Genomic DNA, 22742 nt, shown 5'->3' with positions numbered 1-22742 from the left:
GGCCACAGTGGTGGTCCTAGCAAAAGAAGGAAAGAACCAATTGGAGACCGCATCATATAGACCTATATCGTTACTGTGTTCAGATGTTAAAATCTTGGCAAAAGTACTTGCAACAAGGGTAAAAAATATAATATCAAAATTAATACATCAGGACCAAACTGGGTTTATCCCAGGGCGGTCCACAAATATGAATGTGAGACACACCTATTTAAACATTCAGATTCCTTCAGAAAACAAAGGGAATAGAGCAGTTATGTCCTTAGATGCGAAAAAAGCCTTCGATAGTGTGGAGTGGCATTATTTGAGGAGGGTGTTGGCGGAATTTCAATTTGGTCCGAGATTTATGCAATGGATAAGAGTACTGTATACAGGTCCAAGGGCGAAAGTGAGAATAAATGGGGAATGTTCAGAGGGGTTCCATTTGGAGAGGGGGACAAGACAGGGGTGCCCTTTGTCGCCCCTGCTTTTCGCCCTCTCGATGGAGCCTCTGGCTATAGCCTTGAGAGAGGCGCAGGATATCCGGGGGTTTAAAAGAGGGAATGAAGAGGAAAAGGTTGCTTTGTATGCAGACGATGTACTGTTGTTTTTAGGGGACACGGGGCCCTCATTGGTGGCGGCAATGACCCTGATAAAAGAATTCGGGTATTTCTCTGGACTTGAAATTAACTGGGAAAAATCTGCTCTCCTACCAGTGGATCCCCTCGATACCCCACTGCCAGTACAGGTATCCCAAAAAGAAATAGTTAAACAAATGAAGTACTTGGGAGTGAATATGACGGCAGACCCAAGGCAGTATATAGCAGGGAATTTAGTTCCACTTATGTCAAAATTAAAGCGTAAAATCAGAATATGGAAGAACCTCCCCTTGTCAGTAGCCGGTAGGTGCAATTTAATTAAGATGGTGTGGATGCCCCAAATATTATATGTTATACAAAACTCACCGGTTTGGATTCCAAAATATTGGTTTAAAAAAATGGAAAGTTTGTTTAGAGAGGTGATATGGAAGAACAGTGTGGCAAGAATTAGCTTACAAGTACTACAGAGACCAAGGGAAATGGGTGGGATGGCACTACCTAATATGAGATACTACTTTCTGGCTGCCCAATTACAGTATATGAGGGGAGGTAACCTAGCAGCAGTGACAGGAAAGGGGGGTGGTCTCCTGGGGAGGGATACTCCACATAATACGGTCGCGGAAGCAGTGGAAGCCGACTCATTTAGGACCAGCTGCCCCACAGTCCAACTGATGGTAAAGTGTTGGGAGGAGGTAAAAGTAATATTGGGGTATAGAGGATATACAGAATTCTCACCAATATGGGAAAATAAAAACTTAGAGGAAATTAAGAAAATGGGGAGATTAGTAGAATGGGATCGGAGGGGCGTACACTTCTTAGCGCAACTATATAAGGACGGGAGACTGAAAACATTTCAGGAACTGAGGGATGAATATGGGTTACCGGCTTATTACCTCCTTAATTATATACAAATTAAACATGCGTTAGAGGCACAATTTAGAGACAGGAAGTTGGAATGGAGTAAGATGCCTGTACTCAGGAGAATTATAAGCTATAATATATCGAAAGGAGGTATTTCTGAGATCTATAGGTATCTAAAGGGAACAGAACAAGAAGGGGTAATAGAGGAGAAAAAAAAGGCAAAATGGGAAAGAGAGGTGGGCCCAATATCGGTAGAACAGTGGGAAAAGGTTCTGGCATTGGGGGCGAAAGTTTCCTTATCTCCATCACATATATCTCAAATGTATTTAATCCATAGGGTATACTACACTCCTCTTAAATTGTTTAGATTTGGGAGTAGACAGGACGCAGAATGCCAAAGGTGTGGAGACCGAAGAGGAGATTTAATACATATGATTTGGCGATGCCCAAGATTATATAGATATTGGGTAGGAATAATAGGGAAAATTAATAAAGTGTTTGGGTTATCACTGGAAGTAGAAGCTAAAATCTGTATAATGGGATTGATAGAAGAAGAGGAGGTACGAGGGGATATCCACACAGCGGTCATTAGATGCCTTTTTCAGGGGAGGAAATTAATTGCGTTTAAATGGCAGAGGAGGGAAGCGCCTACAGTAAAGGAATGGATGGAAAGGGTGAAAGATAACATAAAAAAGGAGGAATACATATATAGGAAAAGAGGTAATTATGGGAAGTTTGTTAAAATATGGGAAAAGTGGGGTGAGCAATGAGAAAGGGTGAGTAAGTTGTAAGAGTGATGGATGAAGGAGGGAATGAATGAGAGGTGGGGAGGGGGATGGGAGAAGGGAATGAGTAATTTGTTTAAGTTTGATGTTATTTAAAAAAAAAAAAAAAATTTTTGTATAATTGTGAATTGAATATTATCGGCGGAGGGAATGGGAGGGGGAGAGGGCTGATAGGGGGAGGGGGGATGGGAGGGGGGCACAAGGGAAATTTGTTTGTAAGGGGAATTATTGTATGTGATTATTTTGTGGCAATATTTGTAAATTTGAATATAAAGCAAATAAAATAAAACAATTTAAAGACTAAAAAAAAAAAAAATCCGCCGTACTTTTGAAATGAACGGACTCGCCCACACACGCGGAGGAAAGTTCGCTCATTCTCCAGGTAGACGGGGCCCGCAAAAGGAGACATCGCTGGCCCCGCCACCTGGTATGGACTTAAAGGGGAACCCCAACGCCAAAAAAAATAAATAATAATAAAAAAAAAAAAAAAATCGGCGTTGGGGTCCCCCCCACGGCGTTGGGGACACGAGCGAGCAGCCCCCCTCCTGAGCCGTACCAGGCCTCCTGCCCTCAACATGGGGGGTGCCTTGGGGATGGGGGGGCCGCGCGGCCCCCCCACCCCAAAGCACCTTGTCCCCATGTTGATGAGGACAAGGGCCTCTTCCCGACAACCGTTGGTTGTCAGGGTCTGCGGGCGGGGGGGCTTATCGGAATCCGGGAGCCCCCTTTAATAAGGGGGCCTCCGGATACCGGCCCCCCACCCTATGTGAATGAGTATGGGGTACAATGTACCCCTATCCATTCACCTGTAAAATAAAGTAAAAAAAAAAACACAAAACAACACACAAGATAAAATAGTTTATTGCACAGCTCCGGGGGGCTTCCATCTTTGGGGGTCTTCTCGCCGGACTCCTCTGCTATATTCTGCTAGCTCTTTTACTAGCGGAGGAGCCCGGCTTTCTTCCTCGCCGCCGCCCTCTTCTTCCGACTTCGGGGGTCTTGTCCCCCTCTTCGGTTCTTCTGCCGGGCCACCGTGCCTTCTTCTAGCTCTTTTACAGGCGGTGGCCCGGTCTTCTGTCGCCGCCATCGTCGCTGCCTTCTGTTCTTCTCTTCAGATGTTGACTCGTCGCATCCTCCGCTCACAATGGCTCCGACGCGACTTATATAGGGACATCACCGGATGATGTCCCCGCCCATTATGGTGTCACAGTCCCAGAGGATGCTGGGACTGTGACATCATAGGCGGGGACATCATCCGGTGATGTCCCTATATAAGTCGCCGCGCGCCTGGTCCCCATCATTGTGAGCGGAGGGAGCGATGAGGCAACATCTGAAGAGAAGAACAGAAGAACAGAAGGCAGCGACGACAGCAGACCGGGTCACCGCCTGTAAAAAAGAGCTAGAAGAAGGCGCGGTGGCCCGGCAGAAGGACCGAAGAGGGGGACAAGACCCCCGAAGTCGGAAGATTATTAAAGGGGGCTCCCAGATTCCGATAAGCCCCCCACCCGCAGACCCCGACAACCAACAGCCAGGGTTTTCCGGGAAGAGGCCCTTGTCCTCATCAACATGGGGACAAGGTGCTTTGGGGTGGGGGGGCCGCGTGGATCCACCGATCGGCATCCCTGGGGTATAATGGTAAGAGAAGCAAAATCTAAGTGCACTTTCTGGGGTTCCCGGAGGGCTCGGAGAGATTCAACACTGGAGACTTTTCTGGAGAATTGTATTAAAGCTAATAAGTAGAAAAATAAGATAAAAAAAGTGTTCTCTGCATTGTTTGCTTTTGATAGAGCACACAGGGTTCCAATTCATCTGTGGCGCCAAGTACTGTGCCCATGATTTTTTCAACTGCAATCAACAGGTGGCCTGGAGCAAACCAAAAAAAGACCCTCCAAAAAGTCTGTGTTGAAGCTCTGGGAACCCCAGACTGTACACTTAGATTTTGCTTCTCTTACCATTATACCCCAGAGATGCAGATTGGTGGATCCAGATTTTCTGTGGAGGTTATACCCATGTGGGACATGTGATGTTGACCATCTGTTGAGGTGGGGCATGTGATGTTGACCATCTGGTGAGAGAAGCAAGTGAGGTAGAGGGAACGTCACCCTTACTTTGATATTTCTCACGGGATCCCTTACTGGGTCTGTTAGTCCACCTTCTGCTTTTTAGCTTCAAATTCTATTTATTAGAACTTTATTACATTTGAAATGTTTCATGTTCTTAGTCTGATGGTCTTTAGCAAACTGAGGTCTTTGCGCATCATCTTTAGAAGAGGCTTCCTTCTGTGACGACAGCCATGCAGACCAATTTGATGCAGCGTGCGGTGTATGGTCTGAGCACTGACAGGCTGACCCCCCCACACCTTCAACCTTTGCCGCAATGTTGGCAGCACTCATACGTCTATTTCTGAAAGACATCCTCTGGATATGACACTGAGCACGTGCACTCAGGTTCTTTGGACGACCATGGCGAGGCCTGTTCTGACTGGAACCTGTCCTGTTAAACCGCTGTGTGGTCTTGGCCACCATGCTGCAGATTGGTTTCAGGGTCTTGGCAATCTTCTTATAGCCTAGGCCATCTTTATGTAGAGCAATTCTTTTTTTTTCAGATCCTTAGAGAGTTCTTTGCCATGAGGTGCCATGTTGAACTTCCAATGACCAGTAAGAGAGTGAGAGCGATAACAAATTTAACACACCTGCTCCCCATTCACACCTGAGACCTTGTAACACTAATAAGTCACATGACACCGGAGAGGGATAATGGCTAATTGGGCACAATTTGGACATTTTCACTCAGGGGTGTACTCACTTTTGTTGCCAGCGATTTAGACATCAATTACTATGTCTTGAGTTATTTGAGGGGACAGAAAATTTACACTGTTATACAAGCTGTACACTCACTACTTTACAATGTAGCAAAGTGTAATTTCTTCAGTGTTGTCACATGAAAAGATAATAAAATATTTACAAAAATGTGAGGGGTGTACTCACTTTTGTGAGATACTGTATGTACTCAATTGTTTATGAATACAGAGCTGAATACGGATATGGTTGACCACCCCCTCCTTCTCAAAAAACTCCACACCTTTGGTCTCCGTGACCGTACTCTACGATGGTTCTCTTCCTACTTATCCAACCGCACCTTTAGCGTTTCTTACAACTCTACTTCCTCCTCTCCTCTTCCTTTCTCTGTTGGGGTCCCCCAAGGTTCTGTTCTTGGACCACTCCTATTTTCAATCTATACCTTCTCCCTGGGTCAACTGATAGCCTCCCACGGCTTCCAATACCACCTCTATGCTGACGACACCCAAATCCTTTTCTCTACCGCTCAGCTCACTCCCTCTGTCTCCTCACGTATCACTAATTTACTATCAGATATATCAGTTTGGATGTCACACCACTTCCTCAAACTCAATCTATCCAAAACCGAACTTATAATTTTTCCTCCCCCATATGCCCCTTCCCCTGATCTCACTGTCAAAATTGATGGCACAACCATAAGCCCATCCCCTCACGCCAAGGTTCTAGGTGTAGTCCTGGACTCTGAACTCTCCTTCAAACAACACATCCAATCACTGTCCAAATCCTGCCGCCTCAACCTCCGCAACATCTCCAAAATATGCCCCTTTCTAACCAATGAGACAACAAAGCTCTTAATTCACTCGCTGGTCATCTCCCGCCTCGACTACTGCAACTCCCTTCTCATTGGCTTACCTCTACATAGTCTATCATCTCTTCAATCCATCATGAATGCCGCTGCCAGACTCATCCACCGTACCAATCGCTCTGTGTCTGCTACTCCTCTCTGTCAATCCCTCCACTGGCTTCCGCTCAGCCAAAGAATTAAATTCAAAATACTAACAACTACGTACAAAGCCATCCACAACTCTGCCCCCAGCTACATCACTAGCCTAGTCTCTAAATACCAACCTACTCGTTCTCTTCGTTCCTCTCAAGACCTCCTGCTCTCTAGCTCCCTCATCACCTCCTCCCATACTCGCCTCCAGGACTTTTCCAAAGCCTCTCCAATCCTATGGAATGCCCTACCCCAATCTGTCCGCTTATCTCCTACTTTATTAGCTTTTAGACGATCCCTGAAAACACTTCTCTTCAGAGAAGCCCACACCTAACTGTATTTTCATGTTCTCCATCAGCTCATCCCCCACAGTTATTACCTTTTGTTTCAACTTGACCCTCCCTTCTAGATTGTAAGCTCTAACGAGCAGGGCCCTCTGATCCCTCCTGTATTGATTTGTATTGTAAGTGTACTGTCTGCCCTCATATTGTAAAGCGCTGCGCAAACTGTTGGCGCTATATAAATCCTGAATAATAATAATAATAATAATTAATACAGAGCTGCATTATTGTGTGCATTTTATAGGTGTCCGGAGTTCAGCTGTAATTCTGCACAAGGGCAAGGAGTAGATTAATGTCCTTTCAGCAGTAAAATCCTGGCAGGGTGCCCTAACCCAACCTCGAAAGGTCTCAGGTTGCACCATCACGCTAAAATGAGGGTGCATTGGTGTACACTGTGCAGAGGCAGTGTGACAATTTGTTATAAATGCATTGCACCATTTATCTTTTGATCTCTATTTTATTTTACTTTATTGAAGTGTCACAAAATGACACTTAATTCTGCTCTATTCACCGCAGCGCAACATGCGGGGCGTAAAAGTGCATTATGCATGCATTTACACCCAACTCTGCACCATGGTGTGAACAGGTCACATAGAAAACAGTTTCTTACTCTGTGCACTTGCATTGAGACTGCTTTGGGGTCTGCAAAGTTTTCAAACAATAGGCCATCTTCCAGACTTTAGCAGGGCTGGATTGTGGCCAGCGGGGGTGGAAAATGTCCTGGGCCCAGAGTCGGTGAGAATAAATATGGCCTCAGGGTTGGTGGTCAGTACGAGGAGAGTGCCCCTATTAGGAGGAGGAATATTATCCCATCATTGGTATCAGCGGAAGGAATTGCGCTCCATTGTTGGCGTCGGTGGAAGGAATTGCGCTCCGTTGTTGGCGTCGGTGGAAGGAATTGCGCTCCGTTGTTGGCGTCGGTGGAAGGAATTGCGCTCCGTTGTTGGCGTCGGTGGAAGGAATTGCGCTCCGTTGTTGGCGTCGGTGGAAGGAATTGCGCTCCGTTGTTGGCGTCGGTGGAAGGAATTGCGCTCCGTTGTTGGCGTCGGTGGAAGGAATTGCGCTCCGTCATGTTGGCGTCAGTGGAAGGAATTGCGCTCCCTCATGTTGGCGTCATGTGCCTCATATCATTGGAAGGAATAGAGCCCCAAGGGCTGGATAGAAGCCAACAAAGGGCTCTGGCCACAGTTTGGAGAACCCTGATATATACAGATCAACACAGCTCAATGGACTTGAGGTGAGCAAGCCTGATCTCATGTCCCATCATCTTCTCTCCCTTTGAGCCAGTCACCAGGACCGCAATGAATGGAAGTCTCGCCTATGTGCACATAGACAGCAGTAAAAACCAGAAGTTCAAACCTTTCAGTAGGCTATATAGAAAGAAATGGAAGCTTTAGCTGGAGTTGCACTTTAAGCTTTTTTTTTTTACTCCTGATTGTTTTACATTTCTTTCTCTCTGCCCACTGACCAATTACAGTGGAACCTTGGATTACAAGCATAACCCATAGCACTCGCATATCAAAGCGAGTTTCCCCATAGAAGTCAATGGAAACTAAGATTAGTTCCGCATTGTCTTCTATTACATGCAATACTGCATTTGGCCATAGGTGGGGGGCACCGGAGGGCCTCAGAAATATTCGGAGACAGCTCGGCTGAACTCGGAAAGGCTCAGAAACACTTAGGAATGGAGTATTTCCGAATGGCTCAGAGCCTCTGGCCAAATGTAGTACTGCACCGCCCATTTGCTTGAATTCTGCTTGTTTTGCAAGACACTCGCAAACCGAGTTCGAATAAAAATAACTAAAAGGTTGCTCGTCTTTCAAAACGCTTGTTAACCATGCTACTCATAAACCAAGGTTCCACTGTATAAACTGATCACTTAGCCTTGGTTCACACTAGTACCTTTTCTCCTGTGTTTGCTGTTGTGGCAGCATGCATGACGATGAAAAAAAATAAAAAATAAAAAAAATCACATTCTCTATGGTGACCCTTTATAATAGTTCAGTGTGTTTTTTGTATGTAGCGCCCCCCCCCCCCCCCGACCTCCAGAGGCAGGGAGGGCCGCCATTTCACCTCATGGTGCAGGTTGCTAGGTATAGTGGGTGGTGAACAATGTAGAAAAGATGGGCGGCAGTCACTTTTTGCTGAACAAAGGGGAGTTTATTGCTCACAAATAACAATTCCGGGAGAGAGGGGTAGGGCAAAGGACACCCCAAGTCAAATAAAACAGCAAATTAGCAGACCCGTAGACTCCTCAGACATAAAATAGAACAGTAGACAGCAGTACAGAAGAGCCTTTAAGCTGGAACCAACATTCTACTTTTGTAGCAACATCTGTCTCCACTAGCAACTAGAAAAGGAACTCACAAGAAGGTGGTGCAGGAAGTCTCTGGATGAGGCTGTCTTGACGCTTTGCCAGGCTCTTCATAGTACCCTGGTCCATGGCAGAGTACCTCTGCTATTTCATCTCAAGTCTCCAAATGGAGAGCGCGCCATCTAAGTGCAGCATTAAATGATAGGATTTATTCACACAAGATTAATAAAGGGAAAAGGCTTCTCGTCTATGAGGGCATCCACCACTCGCTCAGCCCTGCAGGGACTGCCTGGGATCCAGAAGGCTGGAGGACATGAGGCATGGACGCCCTGTATGAAGGATGGGGCTAGGCTAGCTTTCTGCTCCTTCAAGGTCTGCATCTCTGCTCCTCCTAGTGATGTCATATCTGCAGTGCATACTAGCTCATTATGCCTTTTGCCTTACAGGTGTGGAAAAAAAAAAAAAAGTCAGCGGGTATACAACCGCATTAAGAGTTCCCTTCACTCGAACTAAGGGGGCAAGCCCAACCTCTGAAAAATATCATCACACCACACGCGCAGGAGTGACGTAATCGCGGCTCCGGCGAATCACAGCGCCGGAGCAGCGAGACCCGGAAGTCGCTCCGGGATCCATGGCAGCAGCGAAGTGGAAGACGGAGGACCGCTTCAGGGGCTTCGTTCTCAGGTAAGTTATTTATAATGAGCTAGTATGCTATATTTTTTTTGTCTTTACTTCCTCTTTAAGGTGTCAGCATACCAAGACATTTTTGGCAATTCTATGCTCCCAACTTTGTGGGAACAGTTTGGGGATGGCCCCTTCCTGTTCCAACATGACTGCACACCAGTGCACAAATTAAGGGTCAATAAAGACATGGATGAGCAAGTTTGGGGTGGAGCAACTTGACTGGCCTGCACAGAGTCCTGACCTCAACCCCCCATAGAACACCTTTAGGATGAATTAGAGCGGAGATTTGCAAGCCAGGTCTTCTCATCCAACATCATCGCCTGACCTCACAAATGTGCTTCTGGAAGAATGGTCAAACCTTCCCATAGACACTCCTAAACCTAAATATAGTGTATTTTAATTGTTAGCCCATGTCTTGTTTTTAACCTCCTTCCCACATGTACAGATTAAGTGTATGTTTATACCTTTTATTTGACTGTTTATACTGTATACTACTACAGCATCTCCATCAGATACACATCTCCTTGCTCCAGTCCCCTTCTTACATATTCTATGCACCAGAATAACTTACCTTTTTCTCAAATCTCCATCCTTTCCATCATGTCCTCAGGCAACAGGCAGGTTGCAGAGCCTTGAGCACATGGCTAGGCCTCAGGCCTGCACAACTGCTGCTCCTCACACATCCACACCAGACCAAGTTCTGGTTGGGAGGTCCCTGATCACTTGACCTCCCCAAATATTTATACTATTCCCCAGCATGCTCAGCAGCCTCCTGATTGGCTAAGAAAAGTATGCATATTCATAACTCAGTTTCTCCGCAGCTCATCATACTAATACCAAAGGTACCATTGACACCTACTGGCAAAAGGAAGGAACTACAGTTATATGGAGCTTAGGGGTAAAAACCAAATGATCACTAAAACTACAAATTAGCCAGGTTAAATTAGTGTTGCCACTTTTTCTAAAAGCCAAACCTGAACACTTTAGCAGTGCACAGCAATTATTATTTTTTTTTTACCATACACTATAGGCATGTAACAGACATTGGACACCTTTGGGCACTCCAAAGAGAGTTGTATTGTGGCGTGCATAGAGCTCCCTCACCCTAGGGTTGCCGCCTTTTCTTCAAGTCAAACCCGAACACTTTAGCGGCACACAGCAATTATTTTTTTTATAGTATAAATTATACATATATTTTGCTATTAAATAACATTTCTAATCATATGAAGTTAATAACAAGAGTCCCCCTTTACATCAGAGTCCACAGAGTTCCCCGTTTACATCTGAACTCGCATAGTTCCCTTTCACTGTAAGGGGCAGACTCTGATGTAAGGGAGAACTCTGGGAACTCTAACATAAGGGATGATGTACGGAGAGGACTCTGATGTAAGGGAGAACTCTGGGGACTCTAACATAAGGGATAATGTACGGAGAGGTCTCTTATGTAAGGGGGGACACTGTGGCCTCTGGTGTAGAGGGGAACTCTGATGTAAGGGGTGCTCTGAGAACCCTGAATTACTTTTTAGTGTAGTCAGCACCTCTCATCCAGATGTATCTGGAAGCCATAATCCAGTCTGAATAATGTGTCCGGCTTAGAGGCAGTCTGAAACCTGGACACATGATTCTGAACCCAAGCTGTCTGGGTGAATCCCAGACAGGTTGCAACCCTACCTCACCCTCCTGTCAGGCCCTGTTGAGCCACATTCCTGTTTGAATATTGTGCCCAGGTTTCAGGTGGACTGAAACCTGGACACATAATTCAAAACCCAAATTGTCCGGGTGAATCCCGGACAGGTGGCAACCCTAGGTTAAGTACATCCCAGCACAGCTAAATTTACCTGTAGCACAAGGGTACTACAAACAACGTAGTCCAAAAAAACACTTTAGCGCTAAACTCAAGGGGAATCTTCAATCAAACTTCTCTCCACATTGCCCATCAAGGGTGGAGCCCTCCACCGACCGGGAAGTCCTCAAATCAAACTGCAAAAAATATACAAGAGGGCGCAACCACCTCGTGCATTACCATTAATACATTTTATTAAATCCATATAAACAAATGAATACTCACATGCCACTAAAAAAACTCAAATAAAACTGATCTCCAGCTTGGACGTAATGCATCTTGGATGCTCCAGCTTGTAAAAAAAAAACATTAAAAAGAGATACATTGCGTCTAAGCTGGGGCAAATCGGTTTTGTTTGATATTTTTTAGTGGTATGCAGTGGTAACCCATCCATTAGGGGCGCAGGGGCACCGACCCCCCCCCATCCATGCATCTGGCCCCCTAATCTGTTTGCAGGGCACCGGACACGATTCCAACGTTTTTTTTCAATTTAAGCACATGATTCGAGCCTTAGGCTCTATTTGGCTTAAAAAAAGGGTGGGTCTGGGGTGCAGCGCCCCAAGCCCACCCAGTTGTGTGACAATAGTGAAGTAATATTTGCTATTGTTACATTGATTCTCCTCCTGGCCAATCAGGAAGCGGGTCTTGAGACCCGTTTCCTGATTGGCCAAAAGGAGAAGCGATCCTATTGGTCTAGGAGGAGGAGAGAGGAGGAGACGCACGGCTGCCGTGAGAAGCCAGTGCCCATCGCCATGGAGGGAAGCGCTGCCCACTTGATAGGGTAAGTGCGGGGACGACCGAACGAATGAACGAACATCCCTCCGGAGGGTCCAACAGAAAAAATAAATAAAATCAGCCATCACTAGTGGCATGTAAGTATCAATTTGTTTATGTGCATTTAATAAAATGTATCAATGGTAATGCACAAGGTGGTTGCGCCCTTTTGTATGCTTTTTGCAGCAAGGGGGCTACATTTAAAAGGTGCAGGCATTTCTTCTGATGCAGTGCAGTGTGGTTTTTGCCCCATAGACTTCAATGGGATTGCATGAACAGCATATGTAAAATGTATGTACATGCATTTTTAGTGTGTTTTGGCAGAGTTATGTGTATCAAGTCCAGCCTTGTCCTACAAAAAAAAAGGAAGCAAAAAAAAAAAAAGCACATAAAAAATGACCTTAAAAACGCACTGCAAAAATGCACTGAAACTCGCATGATTATGCAGCAGCACTAGTGTGAACCTAGACTTCATCTCACACCCACAGAGGCTTTCACCTTTTAGTAGTGTTTGTAAAATGTGGTGATCAGTGTGACATGCTCGTTATACACTATATTACCAAACGTATTGGGCCTTTACACGCACATGAACTATAATGGCACCCCAGTCTTAGTCCATAGGGTTCAATATTGAGTTGGCCCACCCATTGCAGCTATAACAGCTTCAACTCTTCTGGGAAGGCTGTCCACAAGGTTTAGGAGTGTGTCCTATGGGAATGTTTGACCATTCTTCCAGAAGCGCATTTGTGAGGTCAGGCACTGATGTTGGATGAGAAGGCCTGGCTTGCAGTCTTCGCTCTAATTCATCCCAAATGTGTTCTTTCGGGTTGAGGTCAGGACTCTGTGCAGGCCAGTCAAATTCCTCCACCCCAAACTTGCTCATCCATTTCTTTATGAATAGAGTCCTTGTCCACACCTCTTCATGTCCCCTTCAGCGCTTTAGAAAATGAAACGTCATTGAGTTAGGCTGGATTCACACCTATGTAGTTTTAGTGCTTTTTGCATTTTACAGATTTGCACTGCAGTCCATTTAACATTGTTTCCTATGGAATACGTTCTGTAGTGCAAATCTGCAAAATGCAAAAAGTACAAAAATACCTAGGTGTGAATCCAGCCTTAGGGGGCATTTACACATGCAGCAAGGACTGTGTTGTAGAATGTTCATATTAACTTATATATTACATATTATTGATATTAAACAGCATCTTTAGAGCTGTTAAAAAAAAAAGAAAAATAGACTTCCTCAAGAGCTGGTTCTGGCTAGCTCAGTAGATTGTTTTAACCACTTGACCTCCAAAAGAGATGTAACCCCCCTTTCCTGACCAGGCCATTTTTCTGATATGGACCTAAATACAATTTATATCCTTTTTCCCACACACATAGAGCTTTCTTTTGGTGGTATTTGATCACCTCTGCATTTTTTTTTTTTTTTACAAATTTATTTTTATTCAAAGGACAAAGAAACATGGAGCATAACAAGTAAACATTACAATGAGCTGATAACACTCGGCGTAAACTATTGCATCGATTGGTATGAAATACATCCTGCCCTTGTATCCCATGGACCAGTAGGGTTAAGAGATTGCGACACCCAGAGCCTTAACATTGTCCATGTAAATTCCATTCCTCTGCTCCCTCTCAGGGAGCGTCTTCCTTTTCAGTGTCGTCTCTTCTGATTCGCAAAGGGCATAGCCCATAGTAGTTTAAAATATGCCCAAAAAACATCAGCCTGCCCCATAAATCTCGCCCTAATTTTCCATTTTTAAGAGAGGAAAAGGTATCGAAGGCCTGGAGGACACTCACCTCTGCATTTTTTATTTTTTGCGCTATAAACAAAAAAGATCAACAATTAAAAAAATAAAAAAACTATATTTTTTACTTTCTACTATAAAACCTATTCAATTTAAAAAAATTGCAAAAATCAAATTTCTTCATGAATTTAGGCCAATATATATTCTGCTACACATTTTTTGTAAAAAAAAATCCCAATAAGCGTATATTTATTGGTTCTACTATTGTTTATGGGATATTTGTATTTGTTTTTACTGGTAATGGCAAACAGTAACTTATAGCGGGACTGCGATATTGCGGCAGACATTCTGCCATGGATACTTTTGACACTTTTTGAGGACCAGTGACACTAAGACCCCTTTCACACTGGGGCTGCGGCCGCGTTTGCAGTAAAGCGCCACTTGTTTTTCAGGCGCTTTGGAAACGCTGCCCATTCATTTCAATGGGCAGGGCGTTTTGGGAGCATTAAATACAGCGCTCCCGGGGGCGTGTCCGACTTCCGGTATGTGAAGACCTGTTCCTGAGAGCTCCTGACCGCGCCGAAATCCTTCACTTATCCTGACCAGCCTGAGAACCAGGATCACCCCGCTGAGCAGTGCACTCGATCCGGGAACACACACCGGGCACATGAGCATGGTCAACAAATAAGGCCCGCGGGTAGGTGGCAAGCCCGTGGACCGTTTGGCCCGGTTCACACATGCGGCCGGCCAAGATGGCGCCCGGACAGGTGCAGGGACACATGGCGCAGCGGAGCTGAATGCGGGCCGGGACACTGAGGGGGATCCAGACTGGCCTGATCTCACGGATCCTCTGGCTACTCCCCTGCCATCCCCTCCGCCTGATGCGGAGGAAGGAGGCTCCGGTGCACAGGTAAAAGAACCCACGCTGGCTCAGATCATGGACACTATTAAAAGCTGCCATGCGGCGCTATCTACCCAGATAGAAACCATTTGAGTAGACTTTGCTATACTGAAGGATTATGTCCAGAAAATCAGGCAGAGGGTCAGTGAGGCAGAGCAGCGCATCAGCACAGTGGAGGATGACCTCAATCCCTTAATGGTGCAGGTGAGAGATACTGCGGCGGACTGCAAGTCCCAGGAGGCCAAATTGGGGGACATTGAAGACCGCCTTCGGAGGAATAACCTACGCTTCTTGGGGTTCCCGGAGGGTTCCGAGGGAAAGCAGGCAGAAGAGTTTCTGTTATCCTGGCTTAAACAAACCTTTGGCACAGACTGTTTCTCTCACCTCTTTGCTATTGAGAGGGCTCATAGAGTCCCACTGAGGGCACAACAACCTGGCAGGTATCCTAGACCCATACCAGCTCGCTTTCTCTACTTCAGAGATAAAGAAGCCATATTACGCAAGGCCCGCAACATGCCTGAGATACTGTATAACAACAACCGGATAACTATTTTCCCTGACCTCTTGGCTGCGACACAGAAGCAGAGGGCGGCCTTTCAGAGTGTGAAAATGAGGCTGTGGGAACGCAGCCTTCCATACAGCATGCTGTACCCGGCCAGGTTACGTGTGGTCCAGGGAGGGAAAACGCAGTTCTTTACATCACCCAGGGAAGCCAACAACTGGATCGAATCCTTGGGCCCGGCTTGATGAACACTGACATACCTGTTGTGGAACCGGAGGACAATGAAAGATGTCCAGCCAGTGTTTACCTGACAAGTGACCCACCAGAAAGCTCACATTGCACTGACACTTGAAGTATTGCTGCACTTGAACTGTTGCTGCGGCCTGACAGGCTGGGAGAAATCCTGCTAGCGACGTGGTCTGTACTTTGCTCTTTTGGAACCACATACCCACCCTTGATCCCTCGGTCCGGCTGGACTGGGAGTATTCCCCTCTCAGGGGTGAACATGTCTATTGGTTTGCAGTTTGGGGTACAGGCTCGTGGGTTGTTTGGGGCTATGGGCAGGGTGGGGGAGGGGAAGTTCTGATCCGCGGTTATGGATCACAGTTTACTGCAGATGGATCTTCTGACTTTTGCACAATTTTTTATAACATGTTCGTATTGTGGGGTTTGAATGTGCCCCCCCTATTTTGGGGGGAGATGTTACTGCTGCTCTATAATGCACTAGGAGGCATTATATGCACCATTCATGGACGCTGTCACGCTCCTTACTTGTTGATTTTAGTACTCTCTCACCATGCAATCACTTAAACTGATATCGTGGAATGTGAGAGGCCTCAACTCCAAGATTAAACGCGCCTTAGTATTCAAATATATCCAAAAACATAACCCAAGTGTAATTTTTCTCCAGGAAACACACCTGACGGGATCTAAGACATTGGCCCTTCATAGGGCTTTTGTGGGCAGGGCGTTCCACTCTACGTATTCCAACTATGCCAGGGGGGTCTCGGTCTTGGTTTCCAAGACATTATTGTGTCATACTAAGGTGGTCAAAACGGATCCTATGGGTAGGTTTGTGGTTCTGGTGTTGGAATTAGACAACAGAGTGTATACGTTCATAGCTGTATACATTCCCCCCCCTTTTACTATAGAAATATGGGGAACAATAATGGAGGCTGCCCTCCGAGTTGCAGAGGGTCCCATTATTCTTGCTGGGGATATGAATGTGGTGCTATCACCTGATGCCGATAGATTTGGAATGGCGCCTAAGCATGGTTCCCCGTTGGCTCAGTGTATTGGGTCATATAACCTGGTGGAGGCCTGGAGGTGGAAAAACCCACATGCTAGAGCTTACTCCTGTCACTCCACCACGTTTAATACTCTTTCTAGGATTGATTTATGTTTTGTGTCCAATGAATTGCTGCCGAGAGTGCTGGAGGCCCAATATCTGCCTCGTGCTGTCTCTGATCACTCCCCACTTATGGTCACCTTTGACATGAAGAGACCGAGAGGGTACGTGGTGTGGAGGTTGAGCCCATTGTGGCTCAAGGAGGAGAGTTTCGAGAGGTCTACGCAGTCGTCTATTGGTGACTTCTGGGTTGACAACCGGGCAGGGGCCCCTGTAGGAATCACCTGGGATGCGTTTAAGGCCACACTTAGGGGGTCAGTAGCCGGGGTTATTAAACAACTTAGATCAGATAGGCAGTGGAAACTCCTGGAGGCAGAAAGGAAGGTGACAGATGCAGAGGTGGAATACATAGCAAACCCAAATTCCGATACATATAGAGGTTGGAGGGAAGGGGTGCGCCACTTGGATCTTGTCTTAGTAGAAAAGACCCGGAAAAAACTTTCATATCAGGTGCAGCGCATATTTGAATTTGGTAATAAGAATAGTAGCCTGTTAGCATACCTGGCGCACTCGCAGCAAACTCCAGCCTCTATCCCACGTATATATGACAAGTATAGGACCTTATGTACCACACAAACAGAAATAGCGCATGCGTTTGTACAATTTTATTCTGAATTATATTCTTCTAGGGTGAACTATGGGGAGGAGGAAGTGCGTGACTACCTGGCCCCCATCCCGCTCTTAGAATTGGGGGTGGAGGCGGTGCAGGACCTGGAGCTTCCCATTACTGTCGAGGAGACACTCGCTGCGATTCGTGCCCTCAGCCCGCACAAGACGCCAGGTCTGGACGGCTTTCCGGCTGAGTGGTACGCAACGTATGCGGACAGTCTGGCCCCCAGATTGTTGCAAATGTTTATAGCTGCTTTGGAACAGGGGGAGCTTCCCGAATCCTTGAGGGAGGCGCTTATTGTACTGATACCGAAACTGCACAAGGACCATGAGCTCTGTGAGTCCTATAGACCCATATCATTGATTAATGTTGATGCCAAAATATTAGCAAAAATGTTGGCCCTGAGACTTAATAGGGTGATAGCGTCTGTTATTCATCCGGATCAAACGGGCTTTATACCCGGGAGATCGACGGCGTTTAACCTTAGGCATCTGTTTACCATTCTTCAGTCGGAGGGCCAGGATCCGGACACATGAGTAGTGGTGTCCTTAGACACGCATAAAGCTTTTGATTCCATAGAATGGTCCTATTTGCTAGCGGTCCTTGGGCAGTTGGGCTTTGGCCCGAGATTTGTGGCCTGGGTGAAATTGTTGTATACTAGGCCGAGGGCGAGGCTCAAAGTGAATAATACTATTACAGACCCATTTGAGATTACAAGGGGCACTCGGCAGGGGTGTCCGTTGTCGCCCCTGTTGTTTGCCCTAGCTATTGAGCCACTGGCGGCGAGCTTGAGGTCGAACTCAGGAATCCAGGGTTGCACAATAAATGACACAGAAGAAAAAACCTCCCTCTATGCTGACGATATGCTTCTCTATTTGGCAGACGCAGGGGACTCACTGAGGAATGCACTGGACCAGATTTCTAGGTTTGGTGCATACTCAGGATTTAGAGTAAACTGGAATAAGTCCGTGCTTCTACCGTTATCCCCTGGATATGATCCTGCTTTGCCACCGGAGGTACCCTTGAAAAAGGTCTCCCAGTTCCGTTATTTGGGGGTTGAGGTGCAGCTACCACTGAGTAATTACACTAAAAACAATATTTCACCTCTGATCCTAAGACTGGAAGAAAATCTGCAGACATGGCGTAACCTGCCCCTTAACCTTCTGGGTAAAATAAATATATATAAGATGATATACCTTCCCCGTTTTTTGTATCTGTTGTGGCACGCACCGATCTACATCCCTAAAAAAGTGTTTCAAGGTATCAATAAAATCCTGGTATCCTTTTTGTGGGGAGCCAAACCGGCTAGAGTGTCCTTGGACAGGTTGCATTTGCTGATTCGCTTGGGAGGCCTAGCTTTGCCAGATTTACAGGGTTATTATCTAGCCTCCCAGTTGACACATGTGCACTGGTGGGGCTTCCCGGCATTGGATATTGCCTCGGTGGCCACCCAGGCGGCCCAGGTCCACTCTTATGAGGCACTAATTAATGTGATATATAGGAACGGTCCCTATCCCACACATGGAGCTGGTATCCTGAAGCTATCCCATAAAATATTCCATATCTGTAATGCTAAAATGAAGGGATCTAGCCTAGCTAATTCGCCCAATGCCCCCCTGTGGCATAACCCCCAGCTGGTGGAGATTTTTAAAATACCGGATGGGGAATGTTGGGCGAAATATGGGATTAAGTATGCACATCAACTTTTTCGGGAGGGAATTTTCAAATCCTTTACACAATTTAAGACTGAATACAAACTGCCTAATACATTTTTTTATAGATATTTGCAGCTACGGCATGCTGTATGCGCACAATATGGTAGACAGGAGGTGATATTCAAAGAGCAGCTAATAAAAGAGCAGCTAATAAAGGAGGAGGATCACACCAAGCTCATATCAAGGTACTATTTGGCTCTAATGGCATCGTCCTCTGTCAGGATGGGCAGGGTGTCCGCACAATGGAAGTCGGACATTCCGTCCATCACAGAGGAATCCTGGGAGGAGGTCTTGGACACAGCCCTCCCATCGGTGATTTTGGCTAGAGACAAACTGATACAGTTTCCCTATCTCCACAGGATCTATTTTACCCCACTGAGGCTCCACAAAATGGGAAGGACGGACTCCCCTGAGTGTTATAGGTGTGGAAGGGAGGTGGGGGACTTCTTTCATATGGTCTGGCTGTGTCCGGAAATTGTAAAATTTTGGAGAGCGATCCTTACATATCTAGAAGATGCTTTAGCCCTACCCAATATCTATTCTCCTGCTCGGTGTCTGTTGGGGGTGCTGGAGGAAGAAGGTATATCTACATCTCAGAAGTCTCTACTTAGAATACTTTTTTGTTATGCTAAAAAAGCAATTGCTCTTAAATGGAAGGAGGCCTCCCCACCTTCCTTACAATATTGGATTGATATTGTCAACGGCTCACTGCCGATGTATAAACTAACGTATACAGCCAGGGGAAGCACTAAAAAGTTTGACAAAATTTGGGCAGGCTGGATTCAATGTGCTCCGTGTGATGGAATAATGGATTAGGGTAAGGAGGGAAGAGGGATAGACAGTTGGTAAAGTAAGGGGTCTAGGTACTGATCAAGATCCTGCACATGATGGTGATTCTCTTCTCTAAAAACATGTTGGTATTGGTGAAGAATTTGACGGGAGTATGCTGGTGCCTACGTAGAGCAGTAGGATGGAAATGTTGTTATTATTTGAATATTGTAACTAAGCAACACTGGTCTCTGGAGGCCAGAGTAGATCTCTGGATGTACAATTTGAACATGTTGTATACAGATGTGGAATGTTACTTTTGTTTATTTGTTATAAAGGAAAAAAAGAATAAAATTTAACCTTTAAAAAAAAAAATACAGCGCTCCCAACCCGCCCCAAAGATGCCGCTTGCAGGACTTTTTTGAACGTCCCGCAAGCACACCGCCCAAGTGTGGAAAGTCACACTTGAATTAATGGGTTTTCATGTGCTTAGCAGAGGCTACTTCCAGTGCTAAAGCACCTGAAAACCTCCCCAGTGTGAAAAAGCTCTTATACACTGATCAGTGCTAAAAATATGCACCGTCACTATACTAATGACACTGGCTTGGAAGGGGTGATCAAAGGGCTAACTGTGTGCCTAACCAGTGTTTATGTGAACTGTGTCAGGTGTTTTTACTAGGGGAAGACATGGAATTTATTTCCTACTTTGCAGGAACATAAACTCCATCCCTTTCACATCTGTCAGAACAGCTCTCCTCTGCTTGCGCCTGTCAGACGCAAGTGAGGAAAAGCCGGGAAACGGCTCTTCCTGTTTAAACTTTGATTGGACACGGCTGATCATGTGGTAAAGAGCCTCCGTCATAGAGTCCTTACCGAGATTGGTGATGCAGTATGCGTCAGACTGACACACCGCACCATCAATCAGTGCACTGTATGCCCCCAAGGGCGTGCGATTGAGGCTCATCCTGCTGAACGTCATATGACGCCCTGTCAGGATAACTGAACCACCGGCGGCCATCATTTTGCTATAGGCCGGGTGGGAAGTCGTTAAATCAGAGTCAATGACTTGGCATTTTGGACAACTATTTAATCTATTTAAAAGAGAAATTCCCAAAACATGGCCTGTTGAGAACCACTGATCTAAGCCATCCTATACCATGTAGCAGTAAAACTGCTATCGGGCGGTCGGCAAGCAGTTAAAAAAAGGCCTGGATTATTTCCTAAATGTACATAATATAACTGGATACTAATTTATAGATAAAGTTGATCCGGGGAAAATCCAATAGGCTCTTGGGGGATCAGGGAGGATTTTTTTCCCCCATTGGATCAAATTGGATCATTGGACCGTGGAACAGGTAAGTGATTATTAAAAGTCAGCAGCTACACTTTTTGTAGCTGCTGACTTTTTTTTTTTTTTTTCGGGGGAACTCCACTTTAAGAGTAAAATATGATATAAAATAAGTATATTTAAAAATTGAACTCTAGATGACCTCTCTGCTTCATATCAGTAACTTTTTTTTTTTTTTAAAGGAAGTTTCCCGGGATATTGTTCAGACAGTTCCAGAAGACATCATGGTCTTCATTATTTATTTTTTTATGTTAATTCATATTGTACCACATGTAATCATATGGTCAAAGATTCTTATTTATATAAAGGAGCCTGCATGCTCTCTTTCTTCGAGTGAGTGTTGAACTTGCTCCCAGCTGCTGCTGATATTAATAAAGCTCCTGCCATTTTGGAAATCCACTGCCTGGCTATGTTGTTTTGTTATTTCCACATCAACTGAGTCTCTGAAAAGCGATCTGCGCTCAGAATGCTTTCAGAGACGTTTCAGGGTTGGCGAGTATGTAACCTCGTCAATTGACTGTTTTACCCCCATAATGAAGACACCTGGTGAAAGGGAGCACTCCAATGGGAACACTTGATGCAATGGCGGTTTTGATAGACATACATTCCATTTCAGTCATAGCACATGAGATTAGGAGCATTGCTGATTGGTCCTCTGTGAAGTATAATTGAATACCCCTGTCCTATAGCCACAGTAAGATGTTGGTTTAAGGCTGAAACACTCCACTTTTTTTTATATATATATTTTTTCCACACTGGATATACACTATAGTGTCAAAAGTATTAGGACACCTGCCTTGCACGCACATGAATTTTAATGACATCACAGTCTTAAGCCTCATACACGCTATTCGATTTTCTGAAGATGTTTGTCTTCCGATTTACCAAAACCATATAATATGGAGGTCAAACTTTAAGCATTTCAAATTGTTTGCAACAGGCAAGCCCTTGTATTACATGGTTTTGGCAAACCTATACCAGGCCGCATGCGCTCAACATGGGGGGCTCTGTGCCCCCCACAAGCACCTTGCCCCCATGTTTATGGGGAAAAGGGCATCTTCCCCACAACCGGTGGTTGTCAGGGTCTGCGGACTGGGGGTTTATCGGAATCTGGAAGCCCCTAGATCCCAACCCCTCCTATGTAAATGGGTATTGGGTACTTCCCTACCCTTATCGGGTATCCCTACCCATCCACCCCAAAAAAAAGCAGTGAAATGTAAAAAAAAAAAAAAAAACAAAAAAAAAAAAAAAAACCACACAAGAGCAAGTCCTTTATTTAAAAAATAGCCCTGAGCCATCTCTCCCACTAAAAACAAAAAAGCTGCTCTTCTCCTGAGGCTGTCTTCCTCCGTTGTGTTGTCCCAGCTGTCTGACATCTCTTACAATGCCATGGGGCATGGCCATCCGATGACGTCACCCGGAGAGCCCGCCCTTTGTGACAGCATCGGATGGCCACGCCCCATGGCTATATAAGAGATGTCAGACAGCAGGGACAACACAATGGAGGCAGACAACCTCAGGAGAAAAGAGGCTTTTTTATTTTTAGCGGGTAACTGGCGGTGGCGAGGAAGAAGACGGCTCAGAGCTATTTTTTAAAATAAGGGCTTGTCAAAAGACAGCTTTTTTTGTGAATGGGTAGGGGTACCATGTACCCAATACCCGTTAACACTAGGGGGAGCGGGATCTGGGGGCCCCCGCAGACCTAGACAACCAACAGCCAGGGTTGTCGGGAAGAGGCCCTTGTCCCTCCCCCCAAGCACCCATCCCCCT

The 22742-nt window shown here is 45.7% G+C and overlaps 1 long non-coding RNA gene across 2 annotated transcripts in view; it reads right to left on the bottom strand.

Annotated features, from left to right (window-relative positions):
* Positions 1 to 10094, bottom strand: part of LOC143924743 (uncharacterized) — a 37827-nt gene extending 27733 nt beyond the window's left edge. Inside the window, exon 1 of one of the 2 annotated variants that reach the window (XR_013261912.1) lies at positions 9924 to 10094. This is a non-coding gene — a long non-coding RNA (uncharacterized LOC143924743). The remainder of the gene's footprint in view (positions 1 to 9923) is intronic. The other variant, XR_013261911.1, reaches the window with a different exon arrangement.
* Positions 10095 to 22742: the final 12648 nt, after the last annotated feature.

Source organism: Lithobates pipiens, unplaced genomic scaffold, assembly GCF_037356315.1.
Source record: "Lithobates pipiens isolate NorthernLeopardFrog02 unplaced genomic scaffold, aLitPip1_a1.2 Scaffold_22, whole genome shotgun sequence".
Lineage (NCBI taxonomy): Eukaryota > Metazoa > Chordata > Amphibia > Anura > Ranidae > Lithobates > Lithobates pipiens.
The sequence above is the reverse complement of the archived record's forward strand: the minus strand, read 5'-3'. Positions and strand labels throughout refer to the sequence as shown.